This window comes from Panthera tigris, chromosome D4 (genome assembly GCF_018350195.1).
Source record: "Panthera tigris isolate Pti1 chromosome D4, P.tigris_Pti1_mat1.1, whole genome shotgun sequence".
In the NCBI taxonomy this organism is placed as follows: Eukaryota; Metazoa; Chordata; class Mammalia; order Carnivora; family Felidae; genus Panthera; species Panthera tigris.
Window position 1 is genome coordinate 22792202 of NC_056672.1, and position 7525 is coordinate 22799726.

A 7525-nucleotide genomic window follows, 5' to 3' on the forward strand; every position below is an offset into this window, starting at 1 on the left:
TAGAATGAAGTGAGCACCTGTAGAACTACAGGTAAAGCAACTTTGATACCACCCCAGGAGCCTTCTCTCTCCTATCTGATATAATAATCTTTTCTTTACTTTTCTTTATAATTTTACCAACTTTATAAGCTCCCCTAAAAGGTTTCATTTTACCCAGTTTTGAAGGAAAAATAAATTAAAAAACAAAAAGAGCAAGTGCATGCACATTCAACATTGGATGTGAAAAAGAAAACTAGTTTGTTTTCATATTTTGCGGTGTACAATTTCTATTGGTGATGAAGACATTTACCTAGTGCACTTTTATGTTTGCTTACCACTAGTCAGTCTACTCTTTCATATTTCAAAGGTATTCTTCCCAAAACTGCCTTTGGTCTCATACAAATGCTTTCCTGGATGCAATGGGATTTTAAAGGATACTGAGCTCATCATAGAATGGATGTTATTATTCTATGATCATCATTGTAATTATTCCTAATTTGTACTTTGCTTCAAAAGTCTCTTTCCCTCCCCGACTAAAGTCTGTACTTTCAAAATGGTATCTATAGGGGTGCCTGGGTGGCTCAGATGGTTGGGTGTCCGACTTCGGCTCAGGTCATGATCTCGCAGTTCATGAGTTTGAGCCACACGTTGGACTCTGTGCTGACAGCTCGGAGCCTGGAGCTTGCTTCAGATTCTATGTTTCCCTTTCTTTCTGCCCATTTCCTGTTCATGCAATGTCTCTCTCAAAAATAAATAAACATTTTAAAAACTTCAAAATGGTATTTATAGCCTAAATTATACCTGACAATAACCTCTCACCACAAAATGTGTTTGATCATGTGCTACACCCATCATTATCTTCAAATATCTTTCTTTTAAAATCTCATTTATATCAGTTTCCCGAAGAGTTATAATATTAGCAGTGGTGGGTTTTTTTTTAACTGTTTCTATAATTGGTATTTGTAATTCTTGCAAATCAAATGATTGGATGCCAGTTGAATTATCTACCAAACTGGGATAAAGTGGTTCTTTAAACTACTGTGTACTGAACAAATACATAGAGTAGAAGCTGAAATGGAACTTAGCCAACTGGGTCTCCACAGAGAATCAAAGCAGATGCTGTTGTGTTAACCAAGTACTTTGGGTCCAGAATAATCCAGCTAGTCACTCTTCTTCCCAATCAGTTAATGTCCTTTTGCATGAAGAACAGGAGTCCATGAGTCCCGGTGAGATAGGATTTGGGAAGACAGAGAGCAGCAGGGAAAGCTTCCAGGGATGGGACCAGCTGGAGTAAAGGACAGAAGGCAAAAGTGAGAAGGCTGTATTTGCATGAAGCAACCTGGACCCCAAGTATGATAATTATAAGCTTAGGACATTGCCACCGCTTTGGGAAATATAATGGTTTTGTCTCTGATTCAGATTTCATACTTTTATGATGATATATATAGTGAGATCTGGCCTCATATTTCTGTGTTTTTGGATATAGTGACTAGAGTGCTCTGGCTGAATGAATAGTTTCATGAGAAACAAGGTTGGCAAGGGAGGTTGGGTCAGATTACAAAAATCCTTAAAATGCTTATATTGGACAATATCCATAGAAGTCATTTAGTGTTTTTTGTTTGTTTGTGTGTGTGTGTGTGTGTGTGTGTGTGTGCTTGTTTGTTTGTTTTTTAACTGGGAGCACCATAAGGAAAACCTAAGGGGATGAAGACTGTAGGCAGTGAGATTAGGTCAGATGTTAACAGCAATAATTCAGGCACTAAGAAATAAGGTTGGATAAGGCTGGTGATGGCAATGATGGATCCAAAAGGAAGGGGTGGATGCAGCATTTAGGGGAGAATTTGTCTTCTTTGTGTTTTCTTTCTTTTTTTTTAATTTTTATGTACTTATTTTTTTAACGTTTATTTTTAAAGGACAGAGAGAGACAGAGCATGAGCAGGGGAAGGGCCGAGAGAGAGAGAGAGAGGGAGACGGAGACAGAGACGCAGAATCCAAAGCAGGCTCCAGGCTCTGAGCTGTCAGCACAGAGCCTGATGTGGGGGTCGAACTCACCAACTGTGAGATCGTGACCTGAGCTGAACGAAGTTAGATGCTGAACTGACTGAGCCGCCCAGGCGCCCCACCTTCTTTGTCTTTTCAAGCCACTTGGGCTTAATATTGTTCAGTCCTCTTGATTTATTTTCCTCACCATTTATATTTTCCGTCTTCCCTTGATAATCTTTTTCTTTACCATTTTTTTCCCTCTCTTTTTTCCTTTGCCTGCATTAGTTTGTTTTTTTGTTTTTTTGGTTTTTTTTTTTCCCTAACAGATAACAACTGAGTCAGTCAGGCAGATATCAAATGGGAGATATGGGTAGACATGAACCATAAGATTTACTAACTAATTAGAATATGTTGCTGCTTAACAAAAATTTTAAAATACTTTTTATCTTCAGTTAGAAAGAAGGAAAGAAAAGACAGGAAAAGTGATAAGGAAAAAAGAGTAGATTGGAAAAAGGACAGAGAAAAACTTTCAGTTATATTCAAGAAGTGCTCTTTTCAGAAAAAGGGACAGAGCCAAAGAGAGAAAATACAACAAAACGACTTATGTTATTGTCATTTTATTATACATTCCCCCTTCTAAGTCGGTTGGTAAAGTAGAGATGCTAGGAGGCAGAAGAAGAAGGTGTGATAGGTAGTGTTCTTCCATTCCTTTAGGTCATGATGTTCTTCATATCACAAGGTGGAGTTTAAATCCCTACCTCTAGGCCTTAGTGACTGGCTCCACCAATAGGATGCTCTGGGAGTGACTTTTTAGGACTTCTGAGATGAGGTTGTAAGAAGCCTGGGCCTTTTGGAACATTTACCTGTGGGAAGCTCCCTTTTGCAACCCAGTCACCACTTTGAGAGAAGACCAAGCCACCTGGAGACGCTCCAGTTGCCAGCCTCAAATAAGGTGATAGCCGGCATCCCTTGCCAACCATATGAACGAACCATTTGGATGTCCAGCCCAACTGAGCTACAGAGAATTGTAGCCCCAGCTGACATCTGACTGCACGTCCTAGGAGATCCTAAGTAAGAACTTCCCAGTCAATCCCAGTCAACCCACAAAATAACAAGAGACAGGATTAAGTAACTGTTTTAAGACGCTACACTTTGTTGTGCTACACATGTAGCACTAGATAATTCTTTCATCCTTATATGAGACATAAAGAACGCTTTATCAAATGTTTGAAAGATTCATAAGGCCACCCAGAATGCATGTGTATTTTTCATGTATTTTTTCCTTCTGAAAACTCATTAGCCTTGAAATTGGAATCTGAACCGACCTTGATCAGAAATCTTAGGAAATATTGAAGTAAATATTTTAAACACTATCACATTTTGAGTACTGATTCAGGATAACGTGACAATAATTACTCTGAGATGTGCTCAGAGGATGGAGTTTGAGTCCTAGCACTGTCATTTATCACTGTGTAATCGAGGGCAAGTTATCTAAGGTCTCTGATTCCTAGTTTCCAATGCTGTACTGTATTTGAAAGTATTTAGTAATGCCTAACAGCACATATTTCATGTCTCTTTCTTTTCATTTCTATGACAGTCCTGTGCTCATAAGTGCAACTGTGTTGAAACTTAACATGTTATCATACTGTTTCCTAAAACTGAGTACTTTTAGTTCTCGAGTATTTCCCTTGATCAGTATTTCCCAAGTTTCCATAGTATTGCCTTTATTAGTATGATCTACTCTACTTTTCCTGTGGGATAACTTGTTTAGTAGATTTGGGAGACTCATTCTGTTGCTAGATTCTCACAAAAGTACTTCTGTGACCGCCTTCTTTGTTTTTCAAGGACATGACCCTGTTTCACATCTTGAATGTGGTTCTCTACCCTTGTACAAATGTTAATAAGTTAAGTGCATATCAAATCAGAATTTTAATTTGGTTCATCATATGTTTATGTATTTAAATTTAAGAGTCAAATTGATATAATTGGTAACATTACCCATTTGCTTTGATTTGAGATGCCAAGTGATTGAAAAATTTTTTTAATTTGGAAGTGAATTACCTTGCTTATTTGGATTTATCATTTTTGCATAATTAGGATGAACTAATTTAATTTGCAGTTATCCTTTTAAATGACTTAAATGATGTATGCTGAGGCACTCAAGGCCACATGATTAGTGGAGTCATCCTGAGTATGACTCTGTCTCATGGGTTGGAAAGGACAAGTGGAACTTGTGAAGCCTGAGAATGAAGTTGCAAGCTTGATCTTTCCTCCATTAATTTTTTATGTTTTTCCTGCTTGGTTCTCCTCACCTCACTCCAGGCTGCTTTGTGTTTTCCACGGGGACCACACATTGCAATTTGGTGATGGCCCTCCTTTTCCAACCCTGTTCTGATTCCATATCATTTTTACTTGGTGTCCCATTCACATCTCAGCTCTGCAAAGGGCAGGCAGGTTACTCCTTTGGTGAGTTATGGTAAGAATCCCCAGGACAATGCTTTTTATGGGGACTGAGATTCTTCCAGAAAATACTGCTTTTTGATGATACATTTTAATGAGCCTTTTACAAATCTGGACACCAGATTACCGGCTAGAGTAGCTGGAACCTATAATTTTAGAACAATGTTTGCAGTCTACTTTCTCTCCCATTAAAAGGGCTGTCCATTACACTCATTAGTAGAATCTGCCATATTGTGTTGCTTAACTTTTTCCATCTTCTTATGGCTTTTAATTTCTTTTGCATAGAGAGAACTGGCCTAAATAAATCCTTTACTCTTTTATAAAGCTTTCATTTTAACCTTACTACTGCTGAAAATCAACCAAACTTCCATCACTGCATCCCACCCCTCCAATCTCCCATCAACCTTGTTAACCAGGTTTTAAAACATAAACTCAAGGGCTGGTCAACAAAGGTGGACTCAAGCTTTACCTGGGACTTTTTCCCCCCATATAGCCATTTTCAAGGAATAGGAGCTTTATCTTATTCTTTTCAAGGAGCTGTCAGACCAAGTAATAAACCAAGTAGAGAAATCATCACCAACATTAGAGTCTCATTTGAAACTATCTTCTACAGCTCAAAATGTGGCATAAGGCAGATCCCTACTTGAGAAGAAGTGCCTTATTATGTAAGTTGCCTGGAAGACCCTGAGATTGTCCGTAAGGGTAGTGCTATGGGAGGATACAAAACACAATCTTGGCTCCCAGTATTTAAGTTAAATAGAGAAAGTGAGATGGTCTCCCAGAGCACTGGAATTTATTTCGCCCTGAGGCCCTCCCTGGTATTAAACTCTAATAATCACAGAATGTAGAAAAGGAAGAAACTTGGTGTTCATTCTAAGTGTCTCATTTTACAAACCAGGAAATTGAGGCTCGGAGGCACAAGATCATTAAGTTCATCCAGTTATTTTGTTGGTTTCTTGGAGGAGGGTAGTTTCAGAAAGGATGCAGAAAAGTCAAAGTATTAGAGAACTATTTAGGAGCTGTAGTATCAGCACTGCCTGACTGATTTGTGGTGGGCTGAAAGATTCAGTACTGACAGAGAAGGAGGATTCAAAGATGGCACAGAGTCTTTGCTTTGGCACCCATGCCAACGGGAGGCATTCATTTTAAAAGAGGACATCGGGGAAATGTACCTGCAGAGAAAGATTGTGCGTTCAGTTTGGGAGTTTTGGGTGCCTTTGTAAAATCCAAGACAATGTATTACACTTAAATATACACAGGAAGCAAACCATGAGACTATTGAGTTAGGACAGTTGAGTAAAGAGAATGTTTCTGAGAGGAAGTTAGCATCATCCATAGCCGATGTGACACCAAAGAAGACAAAGATGGGAAGGTGTCCGTTAGGTTTATCTATGAGGCAATTATTGGTAACCTTTGACAAGTGACGGTTCAGTGGAGTGGTGTGGCCGGAAGTCACACTGCAGTGGGCTGGGGAGTGAGTAGGAGGTGAGGAAATAGAAAATCAAATCCAAGCAACTATGAAGAAGGTTAGGACAGTGGAGGGGAGGGAAGTAGGGCAGGTCGTTCAGGGGCAGATGTAGAGGGAGGGTTTATTTGTTATGGGAGAGAGTTGGACATGGTTCAGTACCCGTGGTAAGAGGCCAATTTTTCCACTGAAGTAATTGTTCTCTTCTCTGGCTCCTGCCTTCTGTCTAAAGCTCTGTGTAGTTCCTGGAAATCTCAGAGCAGATCTTTTAGGAGCATCAGAATGATCTCTTGCTAATCCATTATCAACTAACTTTTAACAACCAGCTTTTGTTATCGACTCCGATGCCTACGTTCCCCTCTGACTACTTTCCAAATGCTCACACTCACATCAGATAAAAGCATTTCTTAAATTTGTTAATGGGGGTAAAGAGAGCAGAACTAATCTTCCCACATCTCAAATCGGCCTGTATATGAGTTCAAACTGAGAAATTAATGTTTTAGAGCAGTTTTTAAAGATTTGAAGAAATCATGTTTTGTGATGAATATTAATCACACTGTTACTGATGCTCTTTGCGTTTACTTCACTATTTTTTATTGATTGCCTACTGTATAGCAGGTCTTTGGCACAGAACACCTAAACATGACCTGAATATCTTGATTTTTAAATATCTTATGCTTTGAAGCAAAATTTCTAGGGTTTATGATGCTTTTCTACTACATTTTTGGTACAGGGTTTTCTGCTACGTCAAAACAGTGTTCTTCAAGGTACAGCTGTGAAAGTCTTTTGACACCCTGCATCCAATCCCCCTTGTATTGCTAAAACAGGCGCTGCCGTGTGACTCTCAGTAGGAAAATGGACCCTGCTTCTCACTGTGGAAGTTGAGGAGGCCAGCTAGCTTCTCTTGATGACACTGGCCGCAGCTGAGGTGTCAACAGACCCAGTCAGCCAATGGGCTCTCTCACCAGGGGTGTCATACATCCTGAGGGAGTGGTATTAAGCCTCAAGGACACTGAGAATCACTCTTGCTGACGGCAGCAGAGCTGAGTGTCCAGAGCCTTGGGGTGCGCGGTATCAGCCTTGCCAGGCTGCCCCTGGGAACTGGCCCTGGCTGTGTCCTCAGCTGCCTGGCCTCCCTTGGTTCCCACCTCTGCTCTGAGCCTGCTTCCTGTTGATGCATTGAGCTCCCTGAGACCCGCCTTAGAAATTTCTCTTCTGCTTAGGTTAGCCGGAGGTGGTTTCTGCTGTTTGCCATCAAGAACCCTGACTGATTCAGAGGGTCACAATGGAATAATAAAGCCATGAACCAAAACATTTATATTCAGTTTACATTTGTGGACTGCAGGCATTGTGCTAAATGCTTTAAATAAATGATGTCACCAAATCCTCAAAGCAACAGGGTGAGGCAGGCATGTGGGTCTGTTCTCTCAAGTATCATCCTAAGGGCCTCCTCTTTTATGAGGCTTTTCTGACTTCTCCCTCTTGCAAGTAGACTTGATTCTTCCTTTCAGTCCATTGTATGTCCTATAAAAAGGAGAGAATGTGTATGTATATACATAAATGTACTTTGATACATACACACATACATAGATACATACACATTTTCTCTTTATATATATATATATATATATATATACT